Source organism: Osmerus eperlanus, chromosome 7 (assembly GCF_963692335.1).
Source record: "Osmerus eperlanus chromosome 7, fOsmEpe2.1, whole genome shotgun sequence".
NCBI classification, from domain to species: domain Eukaryota; kingdom Metazoa; phylum Chordata; class Actinopteri; order Osmeriformes; family Osmeridae; genus Osmerus; species Osmerus eperlanus.
This window is the reverse complement of record NC_085024.1, coordinates 11232171-11253434: the sequence shown is the minus strand read 5'-3', so window position 1 is coordinate 11253434 and position 21264 is coordinate 11232171. Positions and strand designations below refer to the sequence as shown.

General features: G+C 39.8%; 1 protein-coding gene and 1 pseudogene across 1 annotated transcript in view; one reads left to right on the top strand and one right to left on the bottom strand.

The window, feature by feature from the left end:
• The window catches only part of LOC134023030 (interleukin-1 receptor type 2-like), a 209044-nt gene that overhangs the window by 144814 nt on the left and 42966 nt on the right, over positions 1-21264 (bottom strand).
• LOC134023033 (myosin heavy chain, fast skeletal muscle-like) lies at positions 1400-13687 on the top strand (annotated as a pseudogene).

Genomic DNA, 21264 nt, shown 5'->3' with positions numbered 1-21264 from the left:
GGACACATTTCAAAGTCATTATTATAAAATACATAAAGTTCACTCCTGTATGTGGTTAACCAGATATTTTATATCTATACTCTTCACGTTGGATTTGAAATAATACACCCAATGTTGTCTTTCAAATGAAAACAACTTTTTTCCTTTTCTGGAGAACCTATTCAAAATTATTTCTATGATATAGAATGAAACAGGATTTTCATTTTCACACAAATTTAGCAAATTGGTCAAAAGGTGTGCAAACTGCATGCTATAAAGCAAGAAAATACAAAACGGAGAAAACGGAACGCAATGTGAAATATATTTAGAAATGTCCTGTATTATGCCAAAGAGACATAGAGAATGAGGGCAAGGGAGTGACGGGGTAAAGTCAAACTGTAGACTCTTGTCTCTAATCGATTTCCTTTAGTAGATTAGTCCACAATTAGCTTCTGCTTGCTAATCACTCTCCACTAGATATAAGGAGTCCCACAGAGCAGCATCCACGGACAGACAACTTCCACCTGTGGGGTAAGATACTCGTTATTTTCACATCATTTTCATTGAGATCAGGCAAATAGATAAAACTCATAGCACTTTGAGGTTATTACGCGATAAGTAGGTTTGCCTTGCCCATATACAAGAAAAATGAGTCAACTATTATGGACAAACATGTAAGATTGAGTTTTGAATGTAAAGACAGACATTGTGATACAATACGTCTTGTCCCATAACTGATATACTATTTTGGGATGACAAAGTTTTGTTTACTATAAGATATTGGATGTTGAAAAGAATGTTCTTGAACGACATTTTGCATTTACAGTAAGTCATGTTTATTGTGTAGCAGGGATGCACCGATTCATTTTCCATTACCAATAGGTATTGGCCCCCCTCAATTTTTTTATCTGCTGACTACTTAAAAATGGCTGATTACTTGTGACCGATTGTGATGTTTGAAAAGGCACCATGCTTAACATATTTCTACAATAGGCTACGTTTTTTTTCTTCATTCACGTGTCAATGTGTCCATCAAATGTGTATACCATATGTGGTCATTTGTCCTATGTCTGAATGGGGTTTACAGTTTTTCTTAATCAATTATATGAAAACAATAATTTAAAATTAACCTAAATTAAAATGAACAGAAATTAAAAGCCTCATCAGAAGGACACATTTTATAAAAAGTTCTGACTTTGTAGAAATGTACAATAAAGTCAAAATATTGGCATCGGCCAATTTAGTTATATGAATATTGGCATACGGTGTTGACCAATCATTTTATTATAAGTGCATCCCTACTATGTAACACTCAAATGTGATGGTAGGTATAGCAATGACATGGAAATGTTGTATATGTTATTGTTGTGTTATTTCTGGATACATTTCTCAAAAAACTCTAAACAAACATATTTTACAGCACCGACTAAGAATCAATTTCATCTGGGAGGGGAAAAACAGGTGAGACATAGTTTGATGCTACATACATGTATACTGCTCAAAGCCAAAGCACTATATCTATATAAGTATATCTACTACTGTAATTGTATAAAATGAATTATGATATTTTTAGATTTATTCTACACCTTTTGTAGGTTTGTGAGGCCCACTTACTTTACAGTAATATACAGTAAATGCATTCATCATTTAAACTTTTAGCCCTACAGGATAATTATGAATTAATGAAAAAGGGCACCTCATTTAAAAAAATAAGGAATAGATTTTGTAACAGTGATATATGTTTTCCCCAGTAAGCCGGCACCATGAGTACGGACGCGGAGATGGCCCAATATGGCAAGGCCGCCATTTACCTTCGTAAACCTGAGAGGGAGAGGCTTGAGGCCCAGGCTGCACCATTTGATTCTAAGAATGCCTGCTATGTGCCTGATGTCAAGGAGTTGTACCTCAAGGGTCTGGTTGTTAAGAGAGATGGCGGGAAGTGTGATGTGAAAGTCCTTATGACTGAGGAGGTAAGAGGATACTTAGCACGGAATGAAAAAACAATTTGGTGGACTTGTTTCTGTACATCTATATATTTTGAAGCCACAGTTACTGACACATTTAAGCTATTTAGAAACTTACAAAAACTATGAAATATGATTGAAATTCACTTGAAAAATGTATACATTATTCAATTAGTGTAGGCTTCATGCATGTAATTGACATAATCTTTCAGGTTAAAACCTTCAAAGAAGAGGAAGTCTTGCAGATGAACCCTCCTAAATATGATAAGATTGAGGACATGGCCATGATGACCTACCTCAGTGAAGCTACTGTCCTGTATAACCTCAAAGAGCGTTATTATGCAGCAATACTTATTTTAGTTCATGCACACTAAATTATATTTTTATCATCTAATAAACTAGTGGAGAATCCGGTGCTGGAAAGACTGTAAACACCAAACGTGTCATCCAGTACTTTGCCACAATTGCTGTTTCTGGAGGGAAGAAGGAAGTAATACCCGGCAAAATGCAGGTATGACCTTATATACACCATATAAAGTACATGCCATCAATTGTTGACCCATCATTGTTTTCAGCCCCCCCAAAAAGTATTTCCATGGTACAGTTCAAGGGTGTATGTTTCATTTGACATGAAAACTGTAAATATATCCTCCCATTTTTATTGAGAAAATTATAGTCACTGGATGCATCATCAGTTATAAATAAAATCTGTCCCCCCACATTTTAAAACAAACATATTCCCTTCGTATACGGTAGTTAAAATATAGTTTATATCTTCAAAATATGTTGTCATTCTTGACAGCAGTCCTGTCGTAGTTTTACATACAGCATATCATTAATAAGACTGTTAGTATGTTACTTATAAAGCAACTTAAGAGGTTAAGGATTTATGACATTTGCACTTTTAAGTGGGGGGTACTGTGTTAACTCTGACCAAACATATTAAACTAAAGGTGTTCAAAGATAATATAGAAACAGAGTTAGACCTAGTCTAGGGGAAGCGTTCCAGGAGTGAATGATTAAAGACCAAGTAACAAGAGAGTTATTTGGGAATATTGGTGATAAGTCTAAATGACCAACTGGTTTGTCTCCCTTCAGGGTTCCCTTGAGGATTAGATCATTGCAGCTAACCCTCTACTGGAGTCCTATGGTAATGCCAAGACAGTGAGGAATGACAACTCATCCCGCTTTGTAAGTTTGGTGGGAAAATATTTATTTTTACATTAACTTAGAAATTAATAGGATACGTTGAAAAAGCCCTCTCTTTGCACTCTTTCAGGGTAAATTCATTAGGATTCACTTCCACATGAATGGAAAACTGGCAAGTGCTGACATTGAGACCTGTAAATTGGTTTGGATTATTTCCCAGTTGATCCGTTAAATAAATGTTGGTGTCCATTCACTTGAGATTCAAATTCTTCTCATTTTTCTCTATCCTTTCAACCATTTCTCTCACAGACCTGCTGGAGAAGTCCAGAGTAAGTTTCCAGCTGCCTGATGAGAGAGGCTATCACATCTTCTACCAGATGATGACCAACCACAAACCTGAGCTTGTTGGTGAGGCACTGCAGGGATTAAAGAAACAATATGTTCTGAATGGCATTAACTACTTTGTCCACTCATTGAGGGTTCAGCCTTTTACATAAAATGTACACATGCCGTGGGTGATAATCATTTGAGTTTTGTCTCCACAGAAATGTCTCTTATCACCACCAACCCCTATGACTACCCCATGATCAGCCAGGGTCAAATCACTGTGGCCAGTATTGATGACACAGTCGAGCTTGATGCCACAGATGTAAGTCACTAAAAGGGTTGAACTTGAAAATTATAATGTACTGGTGGTTTATTGTAAACTTTCTTTCCGCTCCAGGATGCTATTGACATATTGGGCTTCACCGGTGAAGAGAAGATGAGCATCTACAAGTTTACCGGTGCTGTCATGCACCATGGCAACATGCACTTCAAGCAGAAGCAGCGTGAGGAGCAGGCTGAGCCAGATGGCACAGAGGGTAAGCCAAATTGTTTGTATCGATGTTCTAAACAGCACTCATTTAACTATATTCCTGCGATAAACATTGCACTCTGATGCACATTGCTCCTTTCTCTCCCCAGTGGCTGATAAAATTGGTTACCTTCTGGGTCTGAACTCAGCTGAAATGCTGAAAGCCCTGTGCTACCCCAGAGTGAAGGTCGGCAATGAGTATGTGACCAAGGGTCAGACAGTGCCTCAGGTAAAGCTCTAATAAGCATCAGAGCTATTTTTTTAACTGACATGCTGTTAGAAATAAAGTTTGATTGTAATATATTTTTAGCATAGTGTTTTCAATTATTACAGGTAAATAACAATTCATAAAATGAAATAAATGTTTAAGTGGAACCAACATTATAACACAGGTGACCAATTCAGTGAGTGCTCTGGCCAAGCCCATCTATGAGAGGATGTTCTTGTGGATGGTCGTCCGCATCAACCAGATGTTGGACACCAAGCAGCCAAGGAACTACTACATCGGTGTGCTTGACATTGCTGGTTTTGAGATCTTTGACGTGAGTTTGAAAAATTATTCGAAATACATTCAAAAGTTTCTTTTGTGTGTCATTAAACAATACAGATAGTATCTACTCTATGTTAATGATTTGATTCAGAAGAACAAAAATCAAGTGCAGATAAAGTAAAAAAATACATACGGTATGGTGGGATTGTTCAATAAAGTTCTGCCAAACTTTGCAAATCTATAGTACAACAGCATGGAGCAGCTGTGCATCAACTTCACCAATGAGAAACTGCAACAGTTCTTCAACCACACCATGTTCGTCCTGGAGCAAGAGGAGTACAAGAAGGAGGGCATTGTCTGGGCTTTCATTGACTTTGGCATGGACTTGGCGGCCTGCATTGAGCTTATCGAGAGGGTGAGGTGTCTGTAAAAACTGTGGATGTTTCATACCTGGCAAGGATACAAGGTTACTCATACATGCAGATACAGTATGAATAAACTGACATGTTCTTATCATATCACAGTGCTTATTATATGTCTTATTCATTATGCCATTTCAACTCTTATACACAGTATATTTGACTGATCAAGTATATTTTTACACAGCCAATGGGCATTTTCTCCATCCTTGAAGAGGAGTGCATGTTCCCCAAGGCTTCAGATGCTTCCTTCAAGAACAAGCTGTATGACCAGCATCTTGGCAAGAACATTGCATTTGAGAAGCCTAAACCAGCAAAGGGCAAGGCCGAGGCCCACTTCTCTCTGGTCCACTATGCTGGTACAGTGGACTACAATGTCACAGGCTGGCTGGACAAGAACAAGGATCCCCTGAACGACTCTGTGCTTCAGCTGTATGGAAAGTCCTCAACCAAACTGTTGGCCACGCTCTATGTTGCTGCTCCACCTGAGGGTTAGTATGGTTGAATTAGATTACAGACACACAGGTTTATACATTGAACATATTCAAATTATTTGTTAATGAATTAACAGTATCGTTCAAACAACAAGACATATTCATTTTTTATGCTGTCTAACTCTTGACACTCCTATAACAGATACCACAAAGAAAGGAGGCAAGAAGAAGGGAGGTTCCATGCAGACTGTGTCCTCTCAGTTCAGAGTGAGTGAGGTTTTAAAAATACATATCATTTGCAAGTTTCATGCGGTGATGTACTTTAATATTAATGAGAATTTTAGATTTATTATGAATAATAATAGAGTAACAATGCTTTATAACAACCTTACAGGAGAACTTGGGCAAGCTGATGACCAACTTGAGGAGCACCCACCCTCATTTTGTGCGTTGTCTGATCCCCAATGAGTCAAAGACTCCAGGTAAAACATAGTGTTTACGTATTATTTCTCTTAAGTCATTATTACTTTAAACATAGAGTACATTACTTTGATTATTATTTCTACGATTAAGTTCCGCAAACTAAATAGCTGACCCTAAATCTTTCATCCAGGTCTCATGGAGAACTTCCTGGTTATCCACCAGCTGAGGTGTAATGGTGTGCTGGAGGGTATTAGGATTTGCACAAAGGGCTTCCCCAGCAGAATCCTCTATGCTGACTTCAAGCATGTTACACACAAATGCAACAAAGATATGGTAGATAGATAACAACATATCAATTAATAAACCAAATTTATCCCTATTCAGATACAAAGTATTGAATGCCGGTGTCATCCCCGAAGGCCAGTTCATGGATAACAAGAAGGCTTCTGAGAAGCTGCTTGGGTCAATTGATGTGAACCATGAGGAGTACAAGTTTGGACACACCAAGGTAACATACCATACACTATTGACGATGGGATACTGGCAACTCATGTTTGTGATCTAGAGGTTATTAAATATCTAATTTACCTGGTAAACATTCAAAATGCAGTTTAGAGTTTTTCTTGAGCAATCCAACTATCTTAATAATATGAGACCACAATATGTCTACATATGAGAAATGTACTGTATTATAAATCCTCAGCAAGTCATTTCATTGCCATTTATTTGATCCTAAAATTTACCATAACTTTGCTTTCTATTTAGATAGCAATATGTTAACACTAGAAGTGTTTGTTTATTTAAGTTTTGTTTTATTCCTGTGTCTCAGGTGTTCTTCAAAGCTGGTCTGCTTGGTGTCCTTGAGGAGATGAGAGATGAGAAGCTTGCTAGTCTGGTAACCATGACGCAGGCTCTTGCCCGTGGATACGTGATGAGGAAGGAGTTTACCAAGATGATGGAGAGGAGGTGAGATGGAGATGATAAAAGGAAAAATATGGATTCAAGTATTTGCATTCAAATCTTGTTTTTAGGGAGTGATACATTTGGTTTTACTATGAAGCTATTGTTAGAATCATGATGTGAACTTGTCATTTTGGAATGATGGCTATCATGGGCTTGATGGGATTTACATGTAGGAATGGGTTAGGGTAAAAGTATGCAATTACATTGGATAATTTGTATTGAGCTTAACAATTACTGTGTCTATCTCTCATTATCAGAGAGTCTGTCTACACCATCCAGTACAATGTCCGCTCATTCATGAATGTGAAACACTGGCCATGGATGAAGGTTTACTAAAAGATCAAGCCTCTCCTGCAAAGTGCTGAGACAGAGAAGGAGCTGGCCAACATGAAAGAGGACTATGAGAAATGTAAAGTTAATCTTACCAAGGCTGAGGCTCGCAAGAAGGAGCTGGAGGAGAAAATGGAGTGAGCCACACACACACACACACCACATTCAAGTCTAACTAACCTCTGTTATTCTCAGAAAGCAGAAGGTCTGAATGATGCTGAGGAGAGATGTGAGGGTCTGATCAAGAGCAAGATCCAGCTGGAGGCTAAACTCAAAGAGACAACAGAAAGGCTGGAAGATGAAGAGGAGATCAATGCTGAGCTGACCGCCAAGAAGAGGAAGCTGGAGGATGAGTGCTCTGAGCTGAAGAAGGACCTTGATGATCTGGAGCTTACCCTGGCCAAAGTGGAGAAGGAGAAACATGCCACAGAGAACACGGTATCAACATCTCACCAATAACCAAGCAGTATTTTGTTCAAAAGCACCAAACAATAGTTTTCACTTGAACTAACTTTGTCTTGTGCAGGTTAAAAACCTGACTGAGGAGATGGCATCTCAAGATGAGAGTGTTGCCAAGCTGACCAAGGCGAAGAAAGCCCTGCAAGAGGCCCACCAGCAGACACTGGATGACCTGCAGGCCGAGGAGGACAAAGTCAACACTCTGACCAAGGCCAAGACCAAGCTGGAACAGCAAGTTGATGATGTGAGTAAAATGATCTCTTGTGCACAATGTGGGGTTTTATCCTTCTTTGCCTATATTGGTATTGAATTTAATCTAATATAATAAATTGGTTTTAGGGATTCAGTAAGACAACTGACTAATATAACGTGTTATGAATAGCTGTTAAGAAAAAGCTTAAGTATGAGAAATGTGTTTTGTCCTCTAGCTTGAAGGTTCTCTGGAGCAAGAGAAGAAGCTCCGAATGGACCTGGAGAGAGCAAGAGAAAGCTGGAGGGAGACCTGAAACTGGCCCAGGAGTCCATAATGGACCTGGAGAACGACAAGCAGCAGTCTGATGAAAAGATCAAGAACTAAGTATAGTATAATAATTAGAGACATTCTTGACATTATATTGATTTCATTTACTCCAGCAATCATTACATTGAATTTCCACTTCAACATAATAATTTCGATGTCCAATGTTAAACCCCATATATAGGTCATGCATTTCACATTGATTATTCTTATTACTCACCTTGGAGTAATGCAATAATAAAGACCTATGAAACTGAATTTTGTTTCTAGTTATACTAATCAGATAACTTATAGATTACTTAATTTAATTTCTTCGTCATTAGGGATAACAAGGCTTTTCTTTTGAAATACTTAACAGAATAATTATGGATCTGATTTACAATTTAATTTACACTCAATGACACAAAACCAAAACCTGACATGGATTAATGTGTGCACTAAAGGAAGGACTTTGAGACCAGCCAGCTCCTCAGCAAGGTTGAGGATGAGCAGTCTCTGGGTGCCCAGCTGCAGAAGAAGATCAAGGAGCTCCAGGTGCGCTGTAGTTGCTAAACAACATTTCCTTTTTTTGCCTTGATGATATTGGACTGCTTGTGTTTAAAATCCACCATGTCTATTTAGTCCTTTTCCTCTCGTATGTGGGTGAACATTTTGAGACTTGGATACTAAATGTTTTCGTCTACTGTAGGCTCGTATTGAAGAGCTGGAAGAGGAGATTGAGGCTGAGCGTGCTGCCAGGGCCAAGGTGGAGAAGCAGAGGGCCGATCTGTCCAGGGAACTTGAGGAGATCAGTAAGAGGCTGGAGGAGGCTGGAGGTGCCACATCTGCTCAGATTGAGATGAACAAGAAGCGAGAGGCTGAATTCCAGAAGCTGAGACGTGACCTGGAAGAAGCAGGCTGACAGTGTGGCAGAGCTGGGAGAGCAGATCGACAACCTGCAGCGTGTCAAACAGAAGCTGGAGAAAGAGAAGAGTGAATACAAGATGGAGATTGATGACCTTTCTTCTAACATGGAGGCAGTTGCTAAGGCTAAGGTCAGTAATACAAATATACCTAAACAGAAAGATAGAATTGATGTAAAACTGTAACCAAGTAAGCAAAGGATGGGTTTTAGAGTGGGTTACAGAGGTTTATGGAAAGCCTTTTTTATTCACCTTTTACTAATTCTAAATTCCCTCTTAAAGGCACGTTTTGTAATTTTATATAATTGACTACATTTAAACAATTGAATGATTTCACAACTTCAATTGGGAACATTGTGTTACACTTAACAGTATAAAGAAAAAACCCTAGAGTATCTATGTGATTGAAACATGATGTTTGTTCCACAGGGCAATCTGGAGAAGATGTGCCGTACCCTTGAGGACCAGCTCAGTGAGATCAAGACCAAGAACGATGAGAATGTTCGCCAGGTCAATGACATCAGTGGACAGAGAGCCCGACTCCTCACTGAGAACGGTACGGAACATATTTGTTCAAAGGCCTACATGCAGAAATATGTTCCACAAGGTGTATACTGAAAACAATCAAAACAAGTATAATAGAGAATCAGACTTAAGAAAGAGCTTCCTTAATTCCCCACAGGTGAGTTTGGTCGCCAGCTGGAGGAGAAGGAAGCCCTGGTGTCCCAGCTGACCAGAGGCAAGCAGGCCTACACCCAGCAGATTGAGGAGCTCAAGAGGCATGTTGAGGAGGAGGTCAAGGTAAAACAACTAAAGAAACCCTATGACAGTTTTACAGTACAGTGGTTTGCAAATACACTTTTGGTCCCTTACTACTTCACCCACATCTTCAATTATTTTCCTCTCAGGCTAAGAACGCACTGGCCCATGGTGTCCAATCTGTCCGCCACGACTGTGACCTGCTGAGAGAGCAGTTTGAGGAGGAACAGGAGGCTAAGGCAGAGCTACAACGTGGCATGTCCAAGGCTAACTCTGAGGTGGCTCAGTGGAGAACCAAGTATGAAACTGATGCCATCCAGAGGACAGAGGAGCTGGAAGAGGCCAAGTAAGTTCAAAATGTATAGGTCTTCCTTAAGCTCGCAATATAGAAAGTTGATGGTGATTCATGGTACCCCAATATAAAGTTACTGTCAACCACTCCAAGTTTGCACTTAGGACAGAACACCATTGCAATACTTTTTGTGTCAACAGAAAGAAGCTGGCTCAGCGTCTCCAGGAAGCTGAGGAGACCATCGAGGCCACCAACTCCAAGTGTGCCTCTCTGGAGAAGACCAAGCAGAGGCTGCAGGGAGAGGTGGAGGACCTCATGATTGATGTTGAGAGAGCCAATGGCCTGGCTGCAAACCTGGATAAGAAGCAGAGAAACTTTGACAAGGTGAAAAATATTGTCCCAGGTCTAGGTGTTGATGTAATTGTAAGTGTGGAACATTGTTAAAGGCTACTTTTGTGTGTGCTTCCTCCTAGGTTCTTGCAGAGTGGAAGCAGAAGTATGAGGAGGGCCAGGCTGAGCTGGAGGGAGCTCAGAAGGAGGCTCGTTCTCTCAGCACAGAGCTCTTTAAGATGAAGAACTCCTATGAGGAGGCTCTTGACCAACTTGAGACTCTGAAGAGAGAAAACAAGAACTTGCAACGTGAGATAAATGTACTGTGGGGTGTTTTGTATAATTGAAAAGAAATAATTATTTCCTATTTCACCATCTCTTAACTACATGCTCTTATGGTTCTGGCCTTTGGCATTTATTTGGATTTTCACAATGTATGCTTCATGTTTTGGTTACCCGCAATGTTGGGGCTATCTCGTTGTTATGATCAGTGACCTATGCACTTTTGTAAAGCTCTCTCTTGGAAGTCGCTTTGGATAAAAGCGTCTGCTAAATGAAGAAATGTAAATGTAATGTAATCTCATTATACCGGGGTTAGTTTATTTACAGAACCATCAACTGGGGGAAAACAGTTTCCTGTTGAACTCGTGTTGGATCCAGTTGACTAAGCTTGCTAATTTAACAAGCTTCTGTTTCAAACCACAGAGGAGATCTCTGACCTGACCGAGCAGATCGGAGAGACTGGCAAAAGCATCCATGAGCTGGAGAAGGCCAGGAAGACAGTGGAGACAGAGAAGTCTGAGATCCAGACAGCTCTGGAGGAGGCTGAGGTACAAACTCCACAATGTCCGTAATGAAGTGGAAATTATATACATTCTAAGGATTACCACAATTAAGAATGACATTTGCTAAAACATTCCTTTATTTAGGGAACACTGGAGCATGAAGAGTCCAAGATTCTGCATGTGCAGCTGGAGCTGAACCAGATCAAGGGTGAGGTGGACAGAAAGCTGGCAGAGAAGGATGAGGAGATGGAGCAGATCAAAAGGAACAGCCAGAGAGTGCTGGACTCCATGCAGAGCACCCTGGACTCTGAGGTCCGCAGCAGGAATGATGCTCTGAGAATCAAGAAGAAGATGGAGGGAGACCTGAATGAGATGGAGATCCAGCTGAGCCATGCTAACCGCCAGGCTGCTGAGTCCCAAAAGCAGCTGAGGAATGTTCAGGGGCAGCTCAAGGTACTGTGAATGTTGACCATAGTGATGCGTAGACTGCTGTGAACTACATTAATACTTACTTCAGACCATTACTGCAGATCTAGACTCAAAATGGGGGCTCAAATATCCATCTGCATGTGCATGTATATAGAAGGGCAATTCATAATATCATCCTTACAAAGAACTGTACACCTTCCAGTACAAACAGTACTGCTGAAGCAGTAGAGGACGGTTTAAGAAATACTTTGCACAGCAGCATCTTCTCATTCCTCTCGACACTCTGTGGTGTTTCTAGGATGCCCAGTTGCACCTGGATGATGCCGTCCGGGCCGCAGACGACATGAAGGAACAGGCTGCCATGGTGGAACGTAGAAATGGTCTGATGGTGGCTGAGATTGAAGAGCTGAGAGTGGGTCTGGAGCAGACAGAGAGAGGCCGCAAAGTGGCCGAGCAGGAGCTGGTGGACGCCAGTGAGAGAGTGGGACTGCTGCATTCCCAGGTGTGGACAACACACACAAACACACATACACAGTTAAATAAAATTCACAGCAAAGGTTTTGTTTTTGCCATATCCATGTGTACTCTCTTCCAGAACACCAGCCTGTTGAACACCAAGAAGAAGCTTGAAACCGACCTGATTCAGGTGCAGGGAGAGGTGGACGACATTGTCCAGGAGGCCAGAAATGCTGAGGACAAGGCCAAGAAGGCCATCACTGATGTGAGTCTGGCTAACTAAGTAGCACAGTACAGTCACTATTAAGTCACTACTTTACTTACAACATCATTAAGGCCATATCAAAGTAATATGGAATCACCATATAATCATACAGTAGCCTACCCCTATGGTAGCATACTTTCCACCTTGTGGCCATGTTCTAGTGATTGCTTCATAAACTATGTGTTCACAATTCTAGTGTCGACCCCCACTGAATCCATCTAAGTAGAATGCAGAAACGTGTTAGATGGTGCAATATAACCTGGTACAATATACTATGTGTATGTACGGTTCCTCAGTTCAACCAAGCTGTATTCTATTGTTGCAGGCGGCCATGATGGCAGAAGAGCTGAAGAAGGAGCAGGACACCAGCTCTCACCTTGAGAGGATGAAGAAGAATCTTGAAGTGACAGTCAAGGACCTGCAGCACCGTCTGGATGAAGCAGAGAACCTAGCCATGAAGGGTGGCAAGAAGCAGCTCCAGAAACTTGAGTCCAGAGTAAGTTTGCAAATGTAAAATGATCCCTGTTGCCTTGAGAAAGGTAAAATATTCTTAAGACATTTTTTCCCGGTATAATGCTGTTAATAAGGACCTTTTAGCATGGGAGTGATGGATTCACCATGCGATCCTGTTCTCCACCCAGGTGCGTGAGCTGGAGACTGAGGTTGAGGCTGAACAGAGGAGAGGTGTAGATGCAGTCAAGGGAGTCCGCAAGTATGAGCGCAGAGTCAAGGAGCTGACATACCAGGTAATATAACAACACACTCAATACACTGAGCATATTTATAAAATCTGCATATGTAAAAAATCATCAGAGTGTGTGTAATTAGAAATAATTAAGATTTCCTCTCTGCGTCAGACTGAGGAGGATAAGAAGAATGTAACCAGACTTCAGGACCTGGTGGATAAGCTGCAGCTTAAAGTGAAGGCTTACAAGAGAGCGGCTGAGGAGACGGTGAGTCTAATAACTTATTTGAGCCTTGCTAATGCAAAATAAAGCTTTCCTAGCTTTCGGTGTATATCTCTATGGCTTTACCAATGGTATTTTTCTTGCCTAAATGATCGCTGCAGCAAGCACATTTACAAAGTTTTTAAGAAATCTTTTAAAAATGAATTTATCCCAGGAGGAGCAGTCCAACTCCCACATGTCCAAGTTCAGGAAGGTTCAGCATGAGCTGGAGGAGGCTGAGGAGCGTGCCGACATTGCTGAGTCTCAGGTCAACAAGCTCAGAACCAAGAGTCGTGACTCTGGAAAGGTAAAGATCTCCCGATGTCACACCAAGGATTCAGACAAGAAACAAATGCATTACAGTGTTTCAATTCAATACAATAATTCCCTGTTTTTTCTTTATTACAATCAGGCAAAAGAAGCGGAATAGACAATAACCTGTACAAGACCCTAAGCCTAAACATTGCTATGGTTCATAAAATATGCTTTACATAGTGATATTTTGAAGTTTCAAAAAATAAAAGAAACAATCTTCAAAACGTCATGGCTTGTGGATTTTTTGTAGGAGGTAGAAATGCTGTCGAAGGTTGCACAACTTTGTACATAGAAATTAGTTTACACAGGTCAATAAAGCACAAAAAATGTCTGCATCCAAATCATGTTTGAAAAGCCTTGCCTGTAGCCTGTAAAATAAGTTCTTGCATGTTGTTTCAGTAAAATATATTGGAAAAAGTGGGTCCTTTAGTGACTGCAAGGGATGCAAAATATACTGATAAAATAATTCTAATTCATATAGATGAAGAATAATTCAGGCTGTTTTACCTAACTAGTACAGTGCCTGTGGTATGTATTAAGACTGTGACTCGTTGCTGGTTCTATTTATACAGACAAAATGTACATTCTCTCACACATTTCCTTTTTTTGTCATTTAGCAGACGCTCTTATCCAGAGCGACTTACAGTAAGTACAGGGACATTCCCCCCGAGGCAAGTAGGGTGAAGTGCCTTACTCAGGGACACAACGTCTTTTTTGCACAGCCAGGAATCGAACCAGCGACCTTCTGATTACTAGCCCGATTCTCTAACCGCTCAGCCACCTGACTCCCTTATAATTTAACCTTGTCAGTTAGCTACCATAGCTATTCAACCCGTGAGTGGGTATCTAGATAGCTAACGTTAGCCGCTATGTAGTGATGGATATAAAACTAATCCACACCTTTTTCTTAATGGCCTCATGCGACAATATACATATCCTTGACTCTTTGGCCCCCATGTTACCCTTATTTAATGGCGATGTGAGACATTTTCTGACAAAGTCAGAAAGTCCCTTTGGTCGAACGTTATGCGGTAAACTCTTATACCTGTAAATGGCTAACACGTTTATATTTATTTGTTGCAAACAGAACATTTGAATAATTTCACAGGCGACACTGCATGTCTGTGAGTCCTGAGAAATACACAGCAAATTTCAACATCATACAATGCCCGGTTCTCAAGATAATCATGCCACAGACAGACAACAGAAACAGACACAGACAGAGATTCCTGCCTTTATGGTTAGGCTACGTAAAAGGTTACTGCAATCACCAGCCATTGAGGATATAAAATACAGAGATTTACAAGTTTTTCTTGACTACAGCCTGTATGGTACTTAAACATAGGTCTGAGAATATAATTGTATGCAGAAGGAAAACCAGTTAATACACATTCTAATTTGAACTGATATTTCTGTATATTTTATATAAAAATGCATACTTATTATTTATAAAGATTACATAGATTTAAAAGCATTTTTTTTTTGCTGCTCATTTACAACAGAAAATACGAGTGAAGTGTAGAATGAAATAGATGTCTTCTCATTTCCCCTGCAAGAGGCAGCCTCATCGTTGAATCAAAACGAATACATTTGGCAGACCGGTGTAAAAATTGACCTAATCTCTATGACTTAAACGTCATTTTAAGTTTTTCCCTTCTCATGATATTTTCAGGCATTTAGCCTACTCATTCCATTCATTCATTAATAAAGAACCCCCTTTGAAGATTATTCTACGACGTTACCCGTCAGTAGAAGATGGAATCGCGATTCAAACAGTACCATCTGCTAACTGAAAATATGCCCTCCCAAAACGTAAATAAGCTTGACATTTATTTAGTGGAAAATCGCTCATTCATAAAAAGCTCACTGGTAGCGATCATTGTCAGTAACAACGCAAAATGCGATATAGCCCTGTGTGGAGAAGCTGCCCCGGTAAATTGTACTACTACGGTACAGTACTAGTAGACTACTGCTGTGTTCGTCTTGGTAGCGATTGCGTTGGTTGAATTGGATTTAACGTTCCGTTGTATGGTTTAGGCTGAAATTAATTATTTTCATGAACAGATTGACAACGTTTAGGCTGTGGCAATGAAGTTCAGGTTAGTAGTTAGATAGACTTTTGATTTAAGTAAGGGGAGTGCCGAACATTTTCTGTCGCCGTTTGACTTTGTCAAAGGATCCTCAAGGCTCCTTTGTTTGAATGCACCTTGGAGAAATAATGAATAGAAATGCTTACTAGATAATTGGTGTATTTGCATAGGATGTGTTAGAACTTGCTTCCATATGTGTATTGAGACGGGATGGATTAGCAAAAGCTTGCAAATGTTTTAGAACTCTTTTCCATTTTGTTATGAATTAGCAACTTCTTGCTGATGTGCATCTAAGATAAGATGTGTTAACCCTCGTGCTGCCTTCGGGTCACATGACCCAAAGGTTCATAACGAACCATCGTTGTGTTTACCCAATTTTACCCAATACAAAAACAAATAAAAATAATTTTCTTTTAACCTTCGCAATGTGGGGGGTCTGAGACAGCCCAACGGTTAAAAGAAAATGCTTCACTTTGTTTTTGTATGCGGTAAAGTTGTCGCAATACGACGGTGGGTCACAATGACTGATGGGTCAGAACGACCCGAAGATAACACAAGGGTTAAACCGTCTTGCGGAAAGTTTCAGATAGGAGGCCTCTGTATGACAGCTAGACACTGTTTGCGTATGATTTCTTAGAAACTGCCTGCATAGGATGTGGTTAGAGAACTTTCATAGAGGAAGCCACACTTTACCTTTTAGAGAGTGCAGGTTACTTGGAAACATGCACGATACCTGGATACGTGTGTCATAGCACAGTCAAAAGTTACATTTGTCATCAGTTTTGAAGCATATAAAATGATTTGTATGTCTATGTGTGACGGAGAACACGAGACTTCAGAGACAAGAGCAAGAGAAGAGAGCACCTCGAGTGCTGCCCCATCTGGGGCAGCGGGCTCACAGAAGAAGTCAGTGCGATAGACAGGATATAGCTGTTGAAGTCTTACTCTGTTAACAGTTTTAGTCAATTATTTTCATATATCCTGAAAATAATAAAAAATAAAATACAAAATATGTAAAAGACAAGTCGTTCTCCGTCCTCCCTTGTGCGCCCCTCGCCGTGCCCGGGAGGTTTGCAAAGCGCCACACGCCTGGAACCGTGGTGAGTCCCCGGGAAGTGTTCAGCTGTTCAGGCTCACTCTCTCTCAAAAAACAATAGGTGCGGTGTTGTGTCCTAGAGACAACGAGTGGAATAAGAGCTAGAAGAGAGCTCTTGATCGTTTTGTCTGTAAGGAACTGTTAACTGGGAGAGAAATATAACAAAGGAATAAGTGATCGACAAAGAGTGATGTTTGCCAGGGAAGGCCAAAAACATTTGCTGTAATAAAGATCTCTTGATGTTGTATTCAAAGCCCAGCGCAACACCGTGGTAGGTTGGGTGCAGGGATTCTCAAAAGAGAGCCTCTGACCAACTCAGAACCAAACGTGCGTTCTCCGCGCACGCAGCCTATGTAAATTCGAGAGACCCCTAATGTCATGATGCTAATACTTCAGTGAAATAGTAGACTACTGTTTCCGAAAGTAGATTCCTTAATAATATCAGCTTATATTGTACATTACACATCACAATTGTGTGTCATATCACAAAGTAAAATGAGTAAATAGTTATCACCCTGGCCTCTTTGCTTGTGGCGTTTCTGCAGCTGCCTTGCAGTAAAGCTATAGTTAGCCCAGCTATCCCCCAAGTTAACAGATGCGAAACGAATGTTCTGCCAAGGGTAGTCACGCGTGTTTTCGTGACGTTAGTGACTGTGGCTAGCAAATTAGCCACCGTTAGCTTCACTTTTCACCACAAAAACGCAATTTCTACTTAAACCATGCAACGGAACGTAAATAAAAATACAACCAACGCAATCGCTAACAAGACGAACCTTTTGACACCGCCGTTGTGTATGTAGTCCAAATATTGACTGATCCTTAGGGGGGCGAAAATAAACAATAATAAATAATTATAAATATATATGTGAGATAACAAAGGTTGTGCCCTTGTCGAAGGCAAAGCACACCCAACTGGAAACGGCTGTTCCTGCGAAACAGCAGTGAGAATGCTGAAAACCTGAATGGGGATAGCTGACCATGCTAAAAAAGCTGAAAATAGTGAAAGTTATAAGCTGAAGCTTCAAAGCAACCGAAAGGTATTTTTGAAAGGGGCTGGAGCAGCATTCCAACAATGATTTGAAAGGATTTACCATTACTTTTAAAGGGAGAATAATTTGCACAAAAACCTTAATATTTTAAAAAGTATAAAAGTGAGAAATGAGAAAATACCCGCAAGCTGAAATGAATTTCAAAAATGTGTGATTCACACAAAAGAGGCAGTGTGGAAGCTGAACTGCATCATCTTAACAAAGCTAAGAGCTAAAATAGCCTACAATGTGGGAGAAGCTGAAAGCTGGACTGTTAAACAGAAGAAGAAGTAGGCTAGCTAGTCGTAACAAGAATATTATCGTTTTAACAGATTAAATTAGTTGGGATAGTATTAGCAGTAGCAGATGTAGCCTATGCGTTTACTCGGCTTTCTTAGTTGGATTCAATGTGTTGATGGAATGAAACATACAGCAGTAGGGCCGATACAGGAAGACACGGCGACACTTTGTTGCAGAAGGATGATGGTGCAAGTTTTGTCCGTGGAGCATACAACGATTAATAAAAAAGAATCATGTAGACGTGTTTATTGAGTAATCGCATAACTAATTACACATGTAAACAGAGTAATCGTATTATTGGCATAAACCGACAATTGCTAGTAATCGTGTTTCTCATGGTCAAGTAAACGTACCAATCACCTGTGTGAGAGACTGAGTGGTGCGTGTCTGTCGTTACGGTGATGGTGCAGCTATGATTGCTAACGCGCTGAGGGCAGAGAATAAGAGAAATGTAGCTAGAATCCACACCTCAAACAAGATAACCTAGACGCAAAACTATACGTCCAATCCAAAATATAAGGATATTTTCCGAGACCCAAGACTCTGCCTAAACCAGAGATATTCTTTATATGTCTGTGCGGTCATAAATACGACTCTACCTGCAGTTTCGAAAACGTGTCCCTTTTGCTTTCCTGGTGCGTGTTTGTTTGGTTGTCACGGTGATGGCGCAGCTGTGACGGCTAACGAGCTAGGCAGAGAGAAAAACGAACATTTACCTAGCATCCACACCTCAAACAAGTTGACCTATACGCAAAACTATACGTCCAATCCAAAAAATAAGGATATTTTCCGAGACCCAAGACTCTGCCGAAACCAGAGATGTCATTTATAATTTCTGTGCGGTCAGAAATACGACTCTACCGGCAGTTTCAAAATCTTGTTCTTTTTGCTTTCTCTGACGATTTTGTCACCAGATTTGCATTGGTCTCTATGGGGCGAGAGTTGGACTTTGTCTCGCTTTCGTGGGGCTCTGAACAAATGTGTACGTCTGTTGGATTCAACAGACAACTGTCTACGACCAGCACAAAATTAGCTATCTATTGATCCAAAAACGAAGCATGAAGAGCGAAAATTGTGGCAATGCTGGCAAACTAGAAATATTTTTTCAACGACATCCGAAGCTGCCCTCCACTCTAAGCGTTTCAGTCTGCAGTCTAGGGTTTCACGTAAACACTTATGTAAATCTCAAAAACGGCTTGAAAAAGTCATGAAACATAATCAGTGATATTGAAAAAAGTTGAATAGATATCAAAAAGCTGAATTATTTACAAATAGTTTAGGGTTTTGTCAAAATGTTAAAGTTTAAATGGTGGCTCTAGCTGAAAGATTGAAGAAGAAGAAGGATTTGGAAGTTGAAGAAGTTTAAAGAAGTTTGAGAGGATTTGAATGAAAACTCCATTGGAAACCCATGTTAAAAATATTATGAATATTGATTTATATTAATTCAAGCATAAGAGGTACAAAGCTGAAAAGTCATAGCACCCATGGCCTGAAACTGCTGAATTTTTTGATAGCTGAACGGTTTTAATAGCTGAAGATTTGAAGGCGCTGAAAGGTGCCACGGAAGAAATAGAAGATAAATAATAATAAGTTGAACTAGAAAGGCATTTCCTGCTGAAAATGCGTTGGAATGCTGAAATCTGAAATTGTTTTTTTTAAATGGCTGAAAATACAGAAATGAGAAAATACCCGCAAGCTGAAAGCTGAAATTGATTTTAAAAATGTGTGATTCACACAAAAGAGGGAGTGTGGAAGCTGAACTGCATCATCTAACAAAGCTAAGAGCTTAAATAGCCTTGCGGGTATTTTGGGTCATTATTTGACTTGCTATTTTTACTTTGTCTAGGTCAGAGTTGGCGAACTCTGATAGCGTACAAGAACTCTGGTCGCATGAAGTATTTAAACAAATATGTAAAACAATCTGTATTCTTGATCTGAGGCAAAGGATCTGTTAACAGAGAATACGGCCCATACTCTTGACCTGGGGAAAGGATATGTTAACAGAGTGTATGGTTTTATATATACAGACCAGGGGTGAACCAAATGTATGTGTGTTACTTGTAATCCTACTTTTATTAGTTATTTTATTGTAGAATCTTGGTTTAGTAAATTTGGGTCATTATTTGACTTGCTATTTTTACTTTGTCTAGGTCAGAGTTGGCGAACTCTGATAGCGTACAAGAACTCTGGTCGCGTGAAGTATTTAAACAAATATGTAAAACAATCTGTATTCTTGATCTGAGGCAAAGGATCTGTTAACAGAGAATACGGCCCATACTCTTGACCTGGGGAAAGGATATGTTAACAGAGTGTATGGTTTTTTATATACAGACCAGGGGTGAACCAAATGTATGTGTGTTACTTGTAATCCTACTTTTATTAGTTATTTTATTGTAGAATCTTGGTTTAGTAAATTTGGGTCATTATTTGACTTGCTATTTTTACTTTGTCTAGTTCAGAGTTGGCGAACTCTGATAGCGTACAAGAACTCTGGTCGCGTGAAGTATTTAAACAAATATGTAAAACAATCTGTATTCTTGATCTGAGGCAAAGGATCTGTTAACAGAGAATACGGCCCATACTCTTGACCTGGGGAAAGGATATGTTAACAGAGTGTATGGTTTTATATATACAGACCAGGGATGAACCAAATGTATGTGTGTTACTTGTAATCCTACTTTTATTAGTTATTTTATTGTAGAATCTTGGTTTAGTAAATTTAGGTCATTATTTGACTTGCTATTTTTACTTTGTCTAGGTCAGAGTTGGCGAACTCTGATAGCGTACAAGAACTCTGGTCGCGTGAAGTATTTAAACAAATATGTAAAACAATCTGTATTCTTGATCTGAGGCAAAGGATCTGTTAACAGAGAATACGGCCCATAGTCTTGACCTGGGGAAAGGATCTGTTAACAGAGTGTATGGTTTTATATATACAGACCAGGGGTGAACCAAATGTATATGTTACTTTTAAGATGCATGTTTAAAGTTGGTTTCTCTCTTGAACAGAGATCTTATTGGGATTTTTATTTTTGTTTGAATTGTTTATCACTTGTATTATTGTTTTTATTGATTTTATGTAAAGCACCTTGAGCTGCAATTCTTGTATGAAATGTGCTATATAAATAAAGTCTAACTTACTTACAATGCGGGAGCAGCTGAAAGCTGAACTGTTAAACAGAAGAAGTAGGCTAGCTAGTCATAACAAGAATATTATAGTTTTAACAGCTGAAATTATAGTTGGGGTAGTAATAGCTGTAGCCTATCATTGAGTGTGTTTACTCGGC